The sequence below is a fragment of the Panulirus ornatus genome, chromosome 13 (assembly GCF_036320965.1).
Source record: "Panulirus ornatus isolate Po-2019 chromosome 13, ASM3632096v1, whole genome shotgun sequence".
NCBI classification, from domain to species: domain Eukaryota; kingdom Metazoa; phylum Arthropoda; class Malacostraca; order Decapoda; family Palinuridae; genus Panulirus; species Panulirus ornatus.
Genome location: NC_092236.1, coordinates 28,358,689 through 28,379,330, shown reverse-complemented (window position 1 = coordinate 28,379,330; position 20,642 = coordinate 28,358,689). Strand labels below are relative to the sequence as shown.

General features: G+C 40.9%; 1 pseudogene; it reads right to left on the bottom strand.

The window, feature by feature from the left end:
• Window positions 1-314: 314 nt before the first annotated feature.
• Window positions 315-20,148, bottom strand: LOC139752565 (uncharacterized; annotated as a pseudogene).
• Window positions 20,149-20,642: the final 494 nt, after the last annotated feature.

Below are 20,642 nucleotides of genomic sequence, written 5' to 3'. Positions count from 1 at the left end.
ACTCGCATCCCACAACCAGAGTTACAAGGATGGCCAAGAAGGTTTATGGGAAAAACTTGAAAGCAAAAGTCTTTAGCCAAGCTTCAAGTCTTCAGAGTTGGAAGATATGGAAAACCAATAATAGTTAGATATAAAAGCAACATATATTCAACAAACAAAAACACGAAACATTTCCAACAATAGGCACTTTCAACGCACTGTTCAAATAATAGGTGGTATGATACTTAACAATATGCTTCCGAGCCATAGAGTTTCTTTATCATCTATATCATCCAAAAACTACTGATATCAAGTAGGCAGTAATAATTAACTAATAACAATAGTGGAGATGAACCTACAGCTTGCTGAAGGATCAGAAGGCAACACTCAAGTGATGTATAGTGCTCACAGCTAGCAATAGCTTGCTACGGATAGACAACAAGTTACTACTTATAGGGTATGGCAGTTATTCTCATTCCGTGATTTGTAGTAGTGCCAAGCAGCATAAGCTACTGCCAAGATGCCTATCGCCAAAATCATACCACCAAAGAAACTGGCAGCATCAAAATTCCTTCCTGGAGGAGAAGGTGATGCTGTAGTGGTGGTTGGGATTTCTATAGTAGGAGGTTCTGTAGGCTGGGGAGTTAGTTCTGCAGTTGTTGGTGCCTTTGTTGGTACCTCTTTTGTTGGTACCTCTGTTGTTGGTACCTCTGTTGTTGGTACCTCTGTAGTTGGTGCTAATGTTGTCAGTGGCACTGTTGTAGTCGATGGCTCTGTTCTTGTCGGGGACTGTTGTCGTCAGTGGCTCAGTTGTCGGTAGCTTTGTTGTTGTCGATGGCTCCGTTGTTGTCGGTGGCTCAGTTGTTGTCGGTGGCTCAGTTGTTGTCGGTGGCTCTGTTCTTGTCGGTGGCTCTGTTGTTATCGGTGGTTCCGTTGTTGTCGGTGGTTCCGTTGTTGTCGGTGGTTTTACTGTTGAACTATGAGAGAAAGTAGAAGCTGCAAACACCCAAACAGGCTATACGTATATATATATATACATATATATAAATATATATATATATATATATATATATATATATATATATATATATATATATATATATATATATATATATATATATATATATATATATATATATATATATATATATATATGGAAAGAGGGGCAAGTATGAAGTCTGTTGGGGATGAGAGAGCTTGGGAAATGAGTCAGTTGTTGTTCGCTGATGATACAGCGCTGGTGGCTGATTCATGTGAGAAACTGCAGAAGCTGGTGACTGAGTTTGGTAAAGTGTGTGAAAGAAGAAAGTTAAGAGTAAATGTGAATAAGAGCAAGGTTATTAGGTACAGTAGGGTTGAGGGTCAAGTCAATTGGGAGGTGAGTTTGAATGGAGAAAAACTGGAGGAAGTGAAGTGTTTTAGATATCTGGGAGTGGATCTGGCAGCGGATGGAACCATGGAAGCGGAAGTGGATCATAGGGTGGGGGAGGGGGCGAAAATTCTGGGAGCCTTGAAGAATGTGTGGAAGTCGAGAACATTATCTCAGAAAGCAAAAATGGGTATGTTTGAAGGAATAGTGGTTCCAACAATGTTGTATGGTTGCGAGGCGTGGGCTATGGATAGAGATGTGCGCAGGAGGATGGATGTGCTGGAAATGAGATGTTTGAGGACAATGTGTGGTGTGAGGTGGTTTGATCGAGTAAGTAACGTAAGGGTAAGAGAGATGTGTGGAAATAATAAGAGCGTGGTTGAGAGAGCAGAAAAGGGTGTTTTGAAATGGTTTGGTCACATGGAGAGAATGAGTGAGGAAAGATTGACCAAGAGGATATATGTGTCGGAGGTGGAGGGAACGAGGAGAAGAGGGAAACCAAATTGGAGGTGGAAAGATGGAGTGAAAAAGATTTTGTGTGATCGGGGCCTGAACATGCAGGAGGGTGAAAGGAGGGTAAGGAATAGAGTGAATTGGAGCGATGTGGTATACCGGGTTGACGTGCTGTCAGTGGATTGAATCGGGGCATGTGAAGCGTCTGGGGTAAACCATGGAAAGCTGTGTAGGTATGTATATTTGCGTGTGTGGACGTATGTATATACATGTGTATGGGGGTGGGTTGGGCCATTTTTTTCCTCTGTTTCCTTGCGCTACCTCGCAAACGCCGGAGACAGCGACAAAGAAAAAAAAAGAAATATATATATATATATATATATATATATATATATATATATATATATATATATATATATATATATATATATATATATATATATATATATATATATATATATATATATATATATATACATACATATATATATATATATATATATATATATATATATATATATATATATATATATATATATATATATATATATATATATATATATATATATATATATATATATATATATATATGTTTTCTTGCGAGGTAGCGCAAAGAAACAGACGAAAGAATGGCCCAACCCACCCACACACACATGTATGTACATACACGTCCACACACTCAAATATACAAACCTATACATCTCAGTGTGCACATATATATACACACACAGACAAATACATATATACACATGTACATAATTCATACTGTCTGCCTTTATTTATTACGATCGCCACCCCGCCACACATGGAATAAAAACCCCCTCCCCCCTCATGTATGCGAGGTAGCGCTAGGAAAAGACAACAAAGGCCCCATTCATTCACAATCAGTCTCTAGCTGTAATGTAATAATGCACCGAAACCACAGCTCCATTTCCACATCCAGGCCCCACAGAACTTTCCATGGTTTACCCCAGACGCTTCACATGCCCTGTTTCAATCTATTGACAGCACGTCGACCCCGGTATACCACATCTTTCCAATTCACTCTATTCCTTGAACGCATTTCACCCTCCTGCATATTCAGGCCCCGATCACTCAAAATCTTTTTCACTCCATCTTTCCACCTCCAATTTGGTCTCCCACTTCTCCTCGTTCCCTCCACCTCTGACACATATATCCTTTTGGTCAATCTTTCCTCACTCATTCTCTCCAGGTGAATAAACCATTTCAAAACACCCTCTTCTGCTCTCTCAAACACACTATTTTTATTTCCACACATCTCTCTTACCCTTACATTACTTACTCGATCAAACCACCTCACACCATATATAGTCTTCAAACATCTCATTTCCAGCACATCCACCCTCCTGCGCACAACTCTATCCATAGCCCACGCCTCGCAACCATACAATATTGTTGGAACCACTATTCCTTCAAACATACCCATTTTTGCTTTCCGAGATAATGTACTCGACTTCTAAACATTCTTCAAGGCTCCCAGAATTTTCACACCCTCCCCCACACTATGATTAACTTCCGCTTCCATGGTTCCATCCGCTGTCAGATCCACTCCCAGATATCTAAGCCACTTTACTTCCTCCAGTTTTTTCTTAATTCAAACTTAATTCCCAATTGATTTGACCCTCAAGCCTACTGTACCTAATAAACTTGCTCTTATTTACATTTACTCTTAACTTTCTTCTTTCACACACTTTACCAAACTCAGTCACCAGCTTCTGCAGTTTCTCACATGAATCAGCCACCAGCGCTGTATCATCAGCGAACAACAACTGACTCACTTCCCAAGCTCTCTCATCCACAACATACTGCATACTTGCCCCTCTTTCCAAAACTCTTGCATTCACCTCCCTAGCAACCATATCCATAAACAAATTAAACAACCAGGGAGACATTACACACCCCTGCCGAAAACCTACATTCACTGAGAACCAATCACTCTCCTCTCTTCCTACACGTACATATGACTTACATCCTCGATAAAAACATTTCACTGCTTCCAACAACTTGCCTCCCACACTATATATTCTTAATACCTTCCACAGAGCATCTCTATCAACTCTATCATATGCCTTCTCCAGATCTATAAATGCTACATACAAATCCATTTGCTTTTCTAGGTATTTCTCACATACATTCTTCAAAGCAAACACCTGATCCACACATCCTCTACCACTTCTGAAACAACATTGGTCTTCCCAAATCTGATGATCTGTACATGTCTTCACCCTCTCAATCAATACCCTCCCATATAATTTCCCTGGAATACTCAACAAACTTATACCTCTGTAATTTGAGCACTCACCTTTGTCCCCTTTGCCTTTATACGATGGCACTATGTAAGCATTCCGCCAATCCTCAGGCACCTCACCATGAGTCATACATACATTAAATAACCTTACCAGCCGGTCAATAATACAGTCACCCCCTTTTTTAATAAATTCCACTGCAATACCATCCAAACTTAATGCCTTGCCGGCTTTCATCTTCCGCAAAGCTTTTATTACCTCTTCTCTGTTTACCAAATCATTCTCCTTAACCCTCTGACTTTGCACAGCACCTCGACCAAAAAACCCTATATCTGCCACTCTATAATCAAACACATTCAACAAACCTTCAAAATACTCACTCCATCTCCTCACATCACCAGTACTGATTATCACCTCCCCATTAGCCCCCTTCACTGAAGTTCCCATTTGCTCCCTTGTCTTACGCACTTTATTTACCTCCTCCCAAAACATCTTTTTATTCTCCAAAAATTTAATGATACTCTCTCACCCCAACTCTCATTTGCCCTCTTTTTCACCACTTGCACCTTTCTCTTACCTCCTGCCTCTTTCTTTTTTACATCTCCCACTCATTTGCATTTTTACCTTGCAAAAATCGTCCAAATGCCTCTCTCTTCTCTTTCTTTAATAATCTTACTTCTTCATCCCAGCACTCACTACCCTTTCTAATCAACCCACCTCCCACGCTTCTCATGCCACAAGCATCTTCTGCGCAAGCCATCACTGCTTCCCTAAATACATTCCATTCCTCCCCCACTCCTCTTACCTCCTTTGTTCTCACCTTTTTCCATTCTCCACTCATTCTCTCCTGGTACTTCCTCCCACAAGTGTCCCTCCCCAGCTCACTTACTCTCACCACTCTCTTCACCCCAACATTCTCTCTTCTTTTCTGAAAACACCTACAAATCTTCACCTTCGCCTCCACAAGATAATGATCAGACATCCCTCCAGTTGCACCTCTCAGCACATTAACATCCAAAAGTCTCTCTTTCGCTCGACTATCAATTCACACGTGATCCAATAACGCACTCTTGCCATCTCTCCTACTTACATACGTATACTTACGTACATCCTGATTTTTAAACCAGGTATTCCAAATGACCAGTCCTTTTTCAGCACATAAATCTACAAGCTCTTCACCATTTCCATTTAAAACACTGAACACCCCATGTATACCAATTATTCCCTCAACTGCCAATTGCTCATCTTTGCATTCAAATCACCCATCATTATAACCCGGTCTTGTGCACCAAAACCACTAACACACTCATTCAGCTGCTCCCAAAAAACTTGCCTCTTATGATCTTTCTTCTCATGCCCATGTGCATATGCACCAATAATCACCCATCTCTCTCCATCAACTTTACGTTTTACCTATATCAAGCTAGAATTTGCTTTCTTACACTCTATCACTTACTCCCACAACTCCTGTTTCAGGAGTAGTGCTACTCCTTTCCTTGCTCTTGTCCTCTCACTAACCCCTGACTTTACTCACAAGATATTCCCAAACCACTCTTCCCCTTTACCCTTGAGCTTCGTCCAAAACGTTTTGGACAATCACATGTTTACCAAATGTCCTCCTAGCATCGTCTCCTCGATGTATATCAACTGACTGTTATATTTCTCTTTTGCATCTCCCCTGATGATGTGATTATTAAACGAAAGTGCACTTGGAAAATTTTCGTGTTTCATTTTCCCCGTGGACTCATAGGAATATCTTGATCACGCGCAAAATTGTGATCCTTCCCAATATATATATACATATATATATATATATATATATATATATATATATATATATATATATATATATATATATATATATATATATATATATATATATATATATATATATATATATATATATATATATATATATATATATATATATATATATATATATATATATATATATATATATATATATATATATATATATATATATGTACATATATATATATAAATATATATATATATATATATATATATATATATATATATATATATATATATATATATATATATATATATATATATATATATATATATATATATATTCATTTTTTTATTTTCATTTTCCTTTGTCGCTGTCTCCCGCGTTTGCGAGGTAGCGCAAGGAGACAGACGAAAGAAATGGCACAACCCACCCCCATACACAATGTACACACACACACGCCCAGACGCGCAAATATACATACCAATACCTCTCAGTGTACACATATATATACACACACAGACACATACATATATACCCATGCACACAATTCACACTGCCTGCCCCTATTCATTCCCATCGCCACATCGCCACACATGGAATACCATCCCCCTCCCCCTCCCCCCTCATGTGTGCGAGGTAGCACTAGGAAAAGACAACAAAGGCCCCATTCGTTCACACTCAGTCTCCAGCTGTCACGCAATAATGCCCGAAACCACAGCTCCCTTTGCACATCGAGGCCCCACACAACTTTCCATGGTTTACCCCAGACGCTTCACATGCCCTGATTCAATCCACTGACAGCACGTCAACCCCTGTATACCACATCGATCCAATTCAATCTATTCCTTGCCCGCCTTTCAGGCCCCGATCACTCAAAATCTTTTTCACTCCATCTTTCCACCTCCAATTTGGTCTCCCACTTCTCCTCGTTCCCTCCAACTCCGACACATATATCCTCTTGGTCAATCTTTCCTCACTCATTCTCTCCATGTGACCAAACCATTTCAAAACACCCTCTCTGCTCTCTCAACCACGCTCTTTTCATTTCCACACATCTCTCTTACCCTTACGTTACTTACTCGATCAAACCACCTCACACCACACATTGTCCTCAAACATCTCATTTCCAGCATATCCATCCTCCTGCGCACAACTCTATCCATAGTCCACGCCTCGCAACCATACAACATTGTTGGAACCACTATTCCTTCAAACATACCCATTTTTGCTTTCCGAGATAATGTTCTCGACTTCCACACATTCTTCAAGGCTCCCAGAATTTTCGCCCCCTCCCCCACCCTATGATCCACTTCCGCTTCCATGGTTCCATCCGCTGCCAGATCCACTCCTAGATATCTAAAACACTTCACTTCCTCCAGTATTTCTCCATTCAAACTCACCTCCCAATTGACTTGACCCTCAACCCTACTGTACCTAATAACCTTGCTCTTATTCACATTTACTTTTAACTTTCTTCTTTCACACACTTTACCAAACTCAGTCACCAGCTTCTGCAGTTTCTCAAATGAATCAGCCACCAGCGCTGTATCATCAGCGAACAACAACTGACTCACTTCCCAAGCTCTCTCATCCCCAACAGACTTCATACTTGCCCCTCTCTCCAAAACTCTTGCATTCACCTCCCTAACAACCCCATCCACAAACAAATTAAACAACCATGGTGACATCACACACCCCTGCCGCAAACCTACATTCACTGAGAACCAATCACTTTCCTCTCTTCCTACACGTACACATGCCTTACATCCTCGATAAAAACTTTTCACTGCTTCTAACAACTTGCCTCCCACACCATATATTCTTAATACCTTCCACAGAGCATCTCTATCAACTCTATCATATGCCTTCTCCAGATCCATAAATGCTACATACAAATTCATTTCCTTTTCTAAGTATTTCTCAAATACATTCTTCAAAGCAAACAACTGATCCACACATCCTCTACCACTTCTGAAACCACACTGCTCTTCCCCAATCTGATGCTCTGTACATGCCTTCACCCTCTCAATCAATACCCTCCCATATAATTTGCCAGGAATACTCAACAAACTTATACCTCTGTAATTTGAGCACTCACTCTTATCCCCTTTGCCTTTGTACAATGGCACTATGCACGCATTCCGCCAATCCTCAGGCACCTCACCATGAGTCATACATACATTAAATAACCTTACCAACCAGTCAACAATACAGTCACCCCCTTTTTTTATAAATTCCACTGCAATACCATCCAAACCTGCTGCCTTGCCGGCTTTCATCTTCCGCAAAGCTTTTACTACCTCTTCTCTGTTTACCAACTCATTTTCCCTAACCTTCGCACTTTGCACACCACCTCGACGAAAACACCCTATATCTGCCACTCTATCATCAAACACATTCAACAAACCTTCAAAATACTCACTCCATCTCCTTCTCACATCACCACTACTGGTTATCATCTCCCCATTTGCGCCCTTCACTGAAGTTCCCATTTGCTCCCTTGTCTTACGCACTTTATTTACCTCCTTCCAGAACATCTTTTTATTCTCCCTAAAATTTAATGATACTCTCTCACCCCAACTCTCATTTGCCCTTTTTTTCACCTCTTGCACCTTTCTCTTGACCTCCTGTCTCTTTCTTTTATACGTCTCCCACTCAATTTAATTTTTTCCCTGCAAAAGCGTTATTGGATTACGTGTTAATTGACAGGCGCGCGAAAGAGAGACTTTTGGATGTTAATGTGCTGAGAGGTGCAACTGGAGGGATGTCTGATCATTATCTTGTGGAGGCTAAGGTGAAGATTTGTATGGGTTTTCAGAAAAGAAGAGTGAATGTTGGGGTGAAGAGTGTGGTGAGAGTAAGTGAGCTTGGGAAGGAGACCTTGGGACTCTCCCATAGCCTAGCGGTTAGCATGCCTGCTTCTTGCACAGGGCTCCCGGGTTCGATCCTGGCTGTTGGAGGTTTGCATGTTCTATGAAGGTGCGCGTTCATATGCACTTTATTCGTATATATATATATATATATATCTTTTTCCTTTTCTTTTAAACTATTCGCCATTTCCCGCGTTAGCGAGGTAACGTTAAGAACAGAGGACTGGGCCTTTTTTGGAATATCCTCACCTGGCCCCACTCTGTTCCATCTTTTGGAAAATTAAAAAAAAAAAAAAAACGAGAGGTGAGGATTTCCAGCTCCCCGCTCCCTCCCCTTTTAGTCGCCTTCTACGACACGCAGGGAATACGTGGGAAGTATTCTTAATCCTCTATCCCCAGGGATAATATATATATATATATATATATATATATATATATATATATATATATATATATATATATATATATATTTTTTTTTTTTTTTTTTTATACTTTGTCGCTGTCTCCCGCGTTTGCGAGGTAGCGCAAGGAAACAGACGAAAGAAATGGCCCAACCCCCCCCCCCATACACATGTACATACACACGTCCACACACGCAAATATACATACCTACACAGCTTTCCTTGGTTTACCCCGGACGCTTCACATGCCTTGATTCAATCCACTGACAGCACGTCAACCCCTGTATACCACATCGCTCCAATTCACTCTATTCCTTGCCCTCCTTTCACCCTCCTGCATGTTCAGGCCCCGATCACACAAAATCCTTTTCACTCCATCTTTCCACCTCCAATTCGGTCTCCCTCTTCTCCTCGTTCCCTCCACCTCCGACACATATATCCTCTTGGTCAATCTTTCCTCACTCATTCTCTCCATGTGCCCAAACCATTTCAAAACACCCTCTTCTGCTCTCTCAACCACGCTCTTTTTATTTCCACACATCTCTCTTACCCTTACGTTACTTACTCGATCAAACCACCTCACACCACACATTGTCCTCAAACATCTCATTTCCAGCACATCCATCCTCCTGCGCACAACTCTATCCATAGCCCACGCCTCGCAACCATACAACATTGTTGGAACTACTATTCCTTCAAACATACCCATTTTTGCTTTCCGGGATAATGTTCTCGACTTCCATACATTTTTCAAGGCTCCCAAAATTTTCGCCCCCTCCCCCACCCTATGATCCACTTCCGCTTCCATGGTTCCATCCGCTGACAGATCCACTCCCAGATATCTAAAACACTTCACTTCCTCCAGTTTTTCTCCATTCAAACTCACCTCCCAATTGACTTATATATATATATATATATATATATATATATATATATATATATATATATATATATATATATATATATATATATATATATATATATATATATATATATATATATATATATTTATATATATATATATATATATATACATATATATATATATATATATATAGTTCGATGCATGAAACTTCTTATTACAAATCACTGCAAGTGTAAACTTTTTCCACTATAGGTATCTCATCATGACTATTTACACAAAACCATCTTTAACTAGGTAACTGTATGTATCCAAGATTCTTAATATTAGCACCAAAATATGTATATATATATATAGCGATACCAGTTTGCATCAGCCTTCACTCCTGCCTGCAGTAGCATGCTTTCCGATAAGTTTCATGAGCTCCTCTTCGCAAACGGAACTACCTTGGCCCACCAGTGATGCTACTACGTTTGTGAATCAAGAACCATTGCAACACAAACCTCGCCAGGTGGTAGAGTGTCCCGCAGTGTATCGAGACAGACTTCCCCAGAACTTTTTTAAAGGGGAAGTAAATGTTTATAGTTGTGTTACTGGAGTGATAGTTTTCATACATGGTGCTGTGACAAGAAAATAGTGAAATTGGAAAAAATGTAGCTTAGACATTGAAGCTTATTGATACAGTGGGTAAATTGATGAGAACTACTATTGACGTTTGTGTAAATAAATTATACATTTCCTTTTTCCATAGCCAGAGGTTGAACCATTATGTGACATTCATTTTTTCATTTCATTTCAAGCGAGAAGTTTCAGTTTTCTAAATTGTTTCTTACATTTTTCATATGTATATATATGTATGTGTGTGTGTGTGTATATGTGCGTATGTATGTGTATGTGTGTATATATATATATATATATATATATATATATATATATATATATATATATATATATATATATATATATATATATATATATATATATATATATATATATATATATATATATATATATATATATACACATACACACACATACACATACATACGCACATATACACACACACACACATACATATATATACATATGAAAAATGTAAGAGTTGTGGGAGTATGTGATAGAGTGTAAGAAAGTAAATTCTCGATTAATATGGGTAAAACTGAAAGTTGATGGAGAGAGGTGGGTGATTATTGGTGCATATGCACCTGGGCATGAGAAGAAAGATCATGAGAGGCAAGTGTTTTGGGAGCAGCTGAATGAGTGTGTTAGTGGTTTTGATGCACGAGACCGGGTTATAGTGATGGGTGATTTGAATGCAAAGGTGAGTAATGTGGCAGTTGAGGGAATAATTGGTATACATGGGGTGTTAAGTGTTGTAAATGGAAATGGTGAAGAGCTTGTAGATTTATGTGCTGATAAAGGACTGATGATTGGGAATACCTGGTTTAAAAAGCGAGATATACATAAGTATACTTATGTAAGTAGGAGAGATGGCCAGAGAGCGTTATTGGATTACGTGTTAATTGAGAGGCGTGCGAAAGAGAGACTTTTGGATGTTAATGTGCTGAGAGGTGCAACTGGAGGGATGTCTGATCATTATCTTGTGGAGGTTAAGGTGAAGATTTGTATGGGTTTTCAGAAAAGAAGAGTGAATGTTGGGGTGAAGAGGGTAGTGAGAGTAAGTGAGCTTGGGAAGGAGACCTGTGTGAGGAAGTACCAGGAGAGACTGAGTACATAATGGAAAAAGGTGAGAACAATGGTAGTAAGGGGAGTGGGGGAGGAATGAGATGTATTTAGGGAATCAGTGATGGATTGCGCAAAAGATGCTTGTGGCATGAGAAGAGTGGGAGGTGGGTTGATTAGAAAGGGTAGTGAGTGGTGGGATGAAGAAGTAAGAGTATTAGTGAAAGAGAAGAGAGAGGCATTTGGACGATTTTTGCAGGGAAAAAATGCAATTGAGTGGGAGATATATAAAAGAAAGAGACAGGAGGTCAAGAGAAAGGTGCAAGAGGTGAAAAAAAGGGCAAATGAGAGTTGGGGTGAGAGAGTATCATTAAATTTTAGGGAGAATAAAAAGATGTTCTGGAAGGAGGTAAATAAAGTGCGTAAGACAAGGGAGCAAATGGGAACTTCAGTGAAGGGCGCAAATGGGGAGGTGATAACAAGTAGTGGTGATGTGAGAAGGAGATGGAGTGAGTATTTTGAAGGTTTGTTGAATGTGTTTGATGATAGAGTGGCAGATATAGGGTGTTTTGGTCGAGGTGGTGTGCAAAGTGAGAGGGTTAGGGAAAATGATTTGGTAAACAGAGAAGAGGTAGTGAAAGCTTTGCGGAAGATGAAAGTTGGCAAGGCAGCAGTTTTGGATGGTATTGCAGTGGAATTTATTAAAAAAGGGGGTGACTGTATTGTTGACTGGTTGGTAAGGTTATTGAATGTATGTATGACTCATGGTGAGGTGCCTGAGGATTGGCGGAATGCGTGCATAGTGCCATTGTACAAAGGCAAAGGGGATAAGAGTGAGTGCTCAAATTATAGAGGTATAAGTTTGTTGAGTATTCCTGGTAAATTATATGGGAGGGTATTGATTGAGAGGGTGAAGGCATGTACAGAGCATCAGATTGGGGAAGAGCAGTGTGGTTTCAGAAGTGGTAGAGGATGTGTGGATCAGGTGTTTGCTTTGAAGAATGTATGTGAGAAATACTTAGAAAAGCAAATGGATTTGTATGTAGCATTTATGGATCTGGAGAAGGCATATGATAGAGTTGATAGAGGTGCTCTGTGGAAGGTATTAAGAATATATGGTGAGGGAGGAAAGTTGTTAGAAGCAGTGAAAAGTTTTTATCGATGATGTAAGGCATGTGTACGTGTAGGAAGAGAGGACAGTGATTGGTTCTCAGTGAATGTAGGTTTGCGGCAGGGGTGTGTGATGTCTCCATGGTTGTTTAATTTGTTTATGGATGGGGTTGTTAGGGAGGTAAATGCAAGAGTTTTGGAAAGAGGGGCAAGTATGAAGTCTGTTGGGGATGAGAGAGCTTGGGAAGTGAGTCAGTTGTTGTTCGCTGATGATACAGCGCTGGTGGCTGATTCATGTGAGAAACTGCAGAAGCTGGTGACTGAGTTTGGTAAAGTGTGTTGAAGAAGAAAGTTAAGAGTAAATGTGAATAAGAGCAAGGTTATTAGGTACAGTAGGGTTGAGGGTCAAGTCAATTGGGAGGTGAGTTTGAATGGAGAAAAGCTGGAGGAAGTGAAGTGTTTCAGATATCTGGGAGTGGATCTGGCAGCGGATGGAACCATGGAAGCGGAAGTGGATCATAGGGTGGGGGAGGGGGCGAAAATTCTGGGAGCCTTTAGGAATGTGTGGAAGTCGAGAACATTATCTCGGAAAGCAAAAATGGGTATGTTTGAAGGAATAGTGGTTCCAACAATGTTGTATGGTTGCGAGGCGTGGGCTATGGATAGAGTTGTGCGCAGGAGGATGGATGTGCTGGAAATGAGATGTTTGAGGACAATGTGTGGTGTGAGGTGGTTTGATTGAGTGAGTAACGTAAGAGTAAGAGAGATGTGTGGAAATAAAAAGAGCGTGGTTGAGAGAGCAGAAGAGGGTGTTTTGAAGTGGTTTGGGCACATGAAGAGAATGAGTGAGGAAAGATTGACCAAGAGGATATATGTGTCGGAGGTGGAGGGAACGAGGAGAAGAGGGAGACCAAATTGGAGGTGGAAAGATGGAGTGAAAAAGATTTTGTGTGATCGGGGCCTGAACATGCAGGAGGGTGAAAGGAGGGCAAGGAATAGAGTGTATTGGAGCGATGTGGTATACCGGGGTTGACGTGCTGTCAGTGGATTGAATCAAGGCATGTGAAGCGTCTGGGGTAAACCATGGAAAGCTGTGTAGGTATGTATATTTGCGTGTGTGGACGTATGTATATACATGTGTATGGGGGGGGGGGGTTGGGCTATTTCTTTCGTCTGTTTCCTTGCGCTACCTCGCAAACGCGGGAGACAGCGACAAAGTATAATAAAATAATATAAAAAAAAATATATATATATATATATATATATATATATATATATATATATATATATATATATATATATATATATATATATATATTATCCCTGGGGATAGGGGTGAAAGAATACTTCCCACGCATTCCTCGCGTGTCGTAGAAAGCGACTAGAGGGGACGGGAGCGGGGGGCCAGAAATCCTCCCCTCCCTGTATTTTTTTTAACTTTCTAAAATGGGAAACAGAAGAAGGAGTCACGCGGGGAGTGCTCATCCTCCTCGAAGGCTCAGATTGGGGTGTCTAAATGTGTGTGGATGTAACCAAGATGTGAAAAAAGGAGAGATAGGTGGTATATTTGAGGAAAGGAACCTGGATGTTTTGGCTCTGAGTGAAACGAAGCTCAAGGGTAAAGAGAAAGAGTGGTTTGGGAATGTCTTGGGAGTAAAGTCAGGGGTTAGTGAGAGGACAAGAGCAAGGGAAGGAGTAGCAGTACTCCTGAAACAGGAGTTGTGGGAGTATATGACAGAATGTAAGAAAGTAAATTCTCGATTAATATGTGTACAACTGAAAGTTGATGGAGAGAGATGGGTGATTATTGGTGCATATGCACCTGGGCATGAGAAGAAAGATCATGAGAGGCAAGTGTTTTGGGAGCAGCTGAATGAGTGTGTTACTGGTTTTGATGCACGAGACCGGGTTATAGTGAAGGGTGATTTGAATGCAAAGGTGAGTAATGTGGCAGTTGAGGGAATAATTGGTATACATGGGGTGTTCAGTGTTGTAAATGGAAATGGTGAAGAGCTTGTAGATTTATGTGCTGAAAAAGGACTGATGATTGGGAATACCTGGTTTAAAAAGCGAGATATATATAAGTATACTTATGTAAGTAGGAGAGATGGCCCGAGAGCGTTATTGGATTACGAGTTAATTGACAGGCGCGCGAAAGAGACACTTTTGGATGTTAATGTCCTGAGAGGTGCAACTGGAGTGAAGTCTGATCATTATCTTGTGGAGGCTAAGGTGAAGATTTTTATGGGTTTTCAGAAAAGAAGAGTGAATGTTGGGGTGAAGAGGGTGGTGAGAGTAAGTGAGCTTGGGAAGGAGACTTGTGTGAGGAAGTACCAGGAGAGACTGAGTACAGAATGGAAAAAGGTGAGAACAATGGAAGTAAGGGGAGTGGGGGAGGAATGGGATGTATTTAGGGAATCAGTGATGGCTTGCGCAAAAGATGCTTGTGGCATGAGAAGAGTGGGAGGTGGGTTGATTAGAAAGGGTAGTGAGTGGTGGGATGAAGAAGTAAGAGTATTAGTGAAAGAGAAGAGAGAAGGATTTGGACGATTTTTGCAGGGAAAAAATGCAATTGAGTGGGAGATGTATAAAAGAAAGAGACAGGAGGTCAAGAGAAAGGTGCAAGAGGTGTAAAAAAGGGCAAATGAGAGTTGGGGTGAGAGAGTATCATTAAATTTTAGGGAGAATAAAAAGATATTCTGGAAGGAGGTAAATAAAGTGCGTAAGACAAGGGAGCAAATGGGAACTTCAATGAAGGGCGCAAATGGGGAGGTGATAACAAGTAGTGGTGATGTGAAAAGGAGATGGAGTGAGTATTTTGAAGGTTTGTTGAATGTGTTTGATGATAGAGTGGCAGATATAGGGTGTTTTGGTCTAGGTGGTGTGCAAAGTGAGAGGGTTAGGGGAAATGATTTGGTAAACAGAGAAGAGGTAGTAAAAGCTTTGCGGAAGATGAAAGCCGGCAAGGCAGCAGGTTTGGATGGTATTGCAGTGGAATTTATTAAAAAAGGGGGTGACTGTATTGTTGACTGGTTGGTAAGGTTATTTAATGTATGTATGACTCATGGTGAGGTGCCTGAGGATTGGCGGAATGCGTGCATAGTGCCATTGTACAAAGGCAAAGGGGATAAGAGTGAGTGCTCAAATTACAGAGGTATAAGTTTGTTGAGTATTCCTGGTAAATTATATGGGAGGGTATTGATTGAGAGGGTGAAGGCATGTACAGAGCATCAGATTGGGGAAGAGCAGTGTGGTTTCAGAAGTGGTAGAGGATGTGTGGATCAGGTGTTTGCTTTGAAGAATGTATGTGAGAAATACTTAGAAAAGCAAATGGATTTGTATGTAGCATTTATGGATCTGGAGAAGGCATATGATAGAGTTGATAGAGATGCTCTGTGGAAGGTATTAAGAATATATGGTGTGGGAGGCAAGTTGTTAGAAGCAGTGAAAAGTTTTTATCGAGGATGTAAGGCATGTGTACGTGTAGGAATAGAGGAAAGTGATTGGTTCTCAGTGAATGTAGGTTTGCGGCAGGGGTGTGTGATGTCTCCATGGTTGTTTAATTTGTTTATGGATGGGGTTGTTAGGGAGGTGAATGCAAGAGTTTTGGAAAGAGGGGCAAGTATGAAGTCTGTTGGGGATGAGAGAGCTTGGGAAGTGAGTCAGTTGTTGTTCGCTGATGATACAGCGCTAGTGGCTGATTCATGTGAGAAACTGCAGAAGCTGGTGGCTGAGTTTGGAAAAGTGTGTGGTAGAAGAAAGTTAAGAGTAAATATGAATAAGAGCAGGGTTATTAGGTACAGTAGGGTTGAGGGTCAAGTCAATTGGGAGGTGAGTTTGAATGGAGAAAAACTGGAGGAAGTGGAGTGTTTTAGATATCTTGGAGTGGATCTGGCAGCGGATGGAACCATGGAAGCGGAGGTGGATCATAGGGTGGGGGAGGGTGCGAAAATTCTGGGAGCCTTGAAGATTGTGTGGAAGTCGAGAACATTATCTCGGAAAGCAGAAATGGGTATGTTTGAAGGAATAGTGGTTCCAACAATGTTGTATGTTTGCGAGGCGTGGGCTATGGATAGAGTTGTGCGCAGGAGGATGGATGTGCTGGAAATGAGATGTTTGAGGACAATATGTGGTGTGAGGTGGTTTGATCGAGTAAGTAACGTAAGGGTAAGAGAGATGTGTGGAAGTAAAAAGAGCGTGGTTGAGAGAGCAGAAGAGGGTGTTTTGAAATGGTTTGGGCACATGGAGAGAATGAGTGAGGAAAGATTGACCAAGAGGATATATGTGTCGGAGGTGGAGGGAACGAGGAGTAGAGGGAGACCAAATTGGAGATGGAAAGATGGAGTGAAAAAGATTTTGTGTGATCGGGGCCTGAACATGCAGGAGGGTGAAAGGACTGCAAGGAATAGAGTGAATTGGATCGATGTGGTATACCGGGGTTGACGTGCTGTCAGTGGATTGAATCAAGGCATGTGAAGCGTCTGGGGTAAACCATGGAAAGCTGTGTAGGTATGTATATCTGCATGTGTGGACGTATGTATATACTTGTGTATGGGGGTGGGTTGGGCCATTTCTTTCGTCTGTTTCCTTGCGCTACCTCGCAAACGCCGGAGACAGCGACAAAGAAAAAAAAAAAAAAATATATATATATATATATATATATATATATATATATATATATATATATATATATATATATATTATAAGTTTTGGTCACGACATTTTTCTCAATATGAGGCTGTTTAAAGACCATGAAAAGGGGACAAATGACAGAATGAGTTTGACGTAAATCTTTGATCGAGAAAGAATTGTAGTATTTGTCAAGTCAGTCACACCACAACTGTGATGTAAACCTCGATGGTTTTTTGAGGGAGGAAGTCACTCGGGTTTTCTTGTGGTGATTTGAATATATATATCTCCGAACTTTACTCTGACGATTGGAGATGAATGATTTCCCTGTGCATTTCAATTTCATGACTATACATACAGTGTGTAAGACATAATGTTCTTCATACATCACGATCTCTTAGCTGATGTCTGATACACGCTCAGTATCAGAGTAAATATTAATCAAACCGTATTCGCAATTCTTGTGGCCTGAATAAGAAGTAATGAAGAAAGTGTAAAGCCATGACTTCCATTACCCTTGACGTCACGCGCTATTTATAGTCTGCTTATTAGCGTGTATAATAGGGCTCTTTAAGTTCAAGCAGGACTGATCTCGAGCGGTATTAAAAAAGAAAAAGAGGAAAAAGAATGGTAGGAGTGATTGAGGAGGCAACGGAACTGTTAGCAGAAGAGAGATATAGTAAGGACAGAGAGAGACGATACAAAGAGGAAAAAACTCTCGAGTTTTGGCTCAGAGATTGTGACGTCACAGATCTCTATATCTTCGCTTGATCCTCCACATATTTCTCTATTTCTCAGAGGGATACGAGGGAGAAGGGACCTTCTAAAGACAACGGTACGTGCCGGGCTAAAGCTTGGCGATTCCTTAACATCTCTCCTTTATTTGTCTCCCAACTTCCCTTATGTCTATTTTCTATATACCTTTTTTTCCTCTATTATTCCACATTCTCTAGCTTTACTTGCTAACTTTCTACCTCCTGTTGTTCGTCCTGTTCTCCAGTATTCTCATTTCTTTCTCTCACTTTCTCCTACTACAGCATATAATCTGTGGTCTCATAACCTTTAACCGTCTTATCCTCCACTATCTATGTGAAAACTTCACCTCTCATTCCTTGAGGTTTTCCAATGCAAACTTTCCTCCAGGCTTCTCGTTTTTCTTTTTTAACCTCATCTTCATTAATTATTCGCTCCCTGATTACCTCTCCATTAACGAGTTATCTATTAGTTAAAAAGTATCCCGGCTCACCTCAGTAATTGGCGCCAGCGAAGCTCGTTTGCATAATAATGATCCCCGATAATTGCTCCAAGATCATCAAAACGTGTCATTACGATCGAGTCTTTAATTATAGTTCTATTAAGATTTTAGTTTTCTATATCCTTCACAAAAACTACCTCATGTGGCTACTATAAGGTAAAGGGGTAAAAGGAGTTGGTAAAACATTACAGGAAGGGGGGGGGTAGGTCACTAGGGATGAGGTATCATTAAACGGTGGTTAGTAAAAAGGGGCTCGTAATATTGCCGAAAAATGATGTAAGTTAATGGAAGTCTCTCTTTACTCGGTTCTTTCCTTCATCCACACCTCCCACATTTCTGACTAGCCTCTTCACTCGATTTCTTCCCTCATCCATACCAGTCACACTCCTAACTAGCCACTTCGCTCGATCTTTTCCCTCATCCATACCTCGCTCACTCCTGACAAGTAAATTCATGCATTCTTTTCTCTCATCCACACCTCTCACGCTCCTGACTAGCCTCTTCACTCGAGTTCTCTCATCCGCAACTCCCACACTCCTGACCAGTCTCTTCGCTCGACTTTTTCCCTCATCCACACCTCCCACACTCCTGACTAGCCTCTTCTCTCGTTTTTTTCCCCCTCACACTTTCCTGGCTAGTATCATCGCTCGACTTTTTTCCTCATCCACACCTCCCATACCCCTGACTAGTCTCTTCACTCGTCTGTTTCCTCATCCATACTTCCCACACTCCTGACTAGCCTTTCCACTAGATTTTTCCCTCAGCAATACCTATCACACTTGTGACTAACCTCTTTACTCGATTTTCCCCTTATCCACACCTCCCACACTCCTGACTAGCCTCTTCACTCGTTTTTTCCCCTCATCCATACCTGATACATTCCTGACTAGCCTCTCCACTAGATTTTTTCCCTCAGCCAAACCTGTTACACTCCTGACTAGTCTCTTCACTCGTTTTTTCCCTCATTCACACCTCCCACACTACTGACTAGCCTCTTCACTCGTTTTCTAACCTCATCCATAATTGCCACACTCCTGACTAGTCTCTTCACTCGTTTTTTTCTTTCATCCACACCTCTCACCTCCTGACTAGTCTCTTTGCCGGATCTTTTCTCTTGACCCTATTTCCCACACTTGCGGCCTCTCTCTTTACTATATCTTTTCCGTCACCCATACTTCCCACACTGCTGAATTGCTTCTTTGCTCGATAACTCACCCATATTTCTCATACTCCAGGCTAGCTTCTTCACTCGATATTTTCTCTCACCCATATTTCTCACTCCTGACTAGCGCGTGAGAATGTATACAGGTATCAGAATAGTAGTTGCCGTTAATGTTTCCCATGCGTCAATGACATTCACCTTCAGAGACGACAGAGTTCCCCTGGCACCAGCTGTTACGACAGCCAACTGATTTTACAGGCCACTGTCCACCATTATGATGCAGGAACCGAAGTGCAGGTGATGAGCCGTGGGAGTCTAGTAGGCTACGATCGCAAGCTGGGTATTGCTTCATGTGGTAACAATGCCAGTTGATTAAGGGGTGCTCGATTCGTTATTGATGCCAGTTAGATTCGAAACGTCAGGTTAGAAAGATTATATCAGGGTGAAAGGTGGGTTCAGGGCTCTTTTTAGAATCTTCAGGAAATAGAATATGATAAAACTCCAGGCGGGGATCAACCTACCCGTGGGTAAAGGGTGCCAAGCGGATAGAAAGACACATCTCAGTTAAGAGTGTTAGGTAGGTAGTCTTTCTTTAGTAACGTCATCAAGATTTTATTTTTGTCGAATTATACATTCGATTGGAGTATCCATATTTTTCAGTCGATTGATCTTGTTGATTTTTCTGTTCTTTTCTGTAAATATATTGTATATATACCAGCATATGTTCTACTAATTTCTCAATAGCCTCATCATTAAACTGTGCCCAGTATATGTTGTCGTGTAATGAATAGCATTCCTAACCATCAGGCATTCAGGGACCGCACGGGGTCGAGCGCAAGAAAGCGA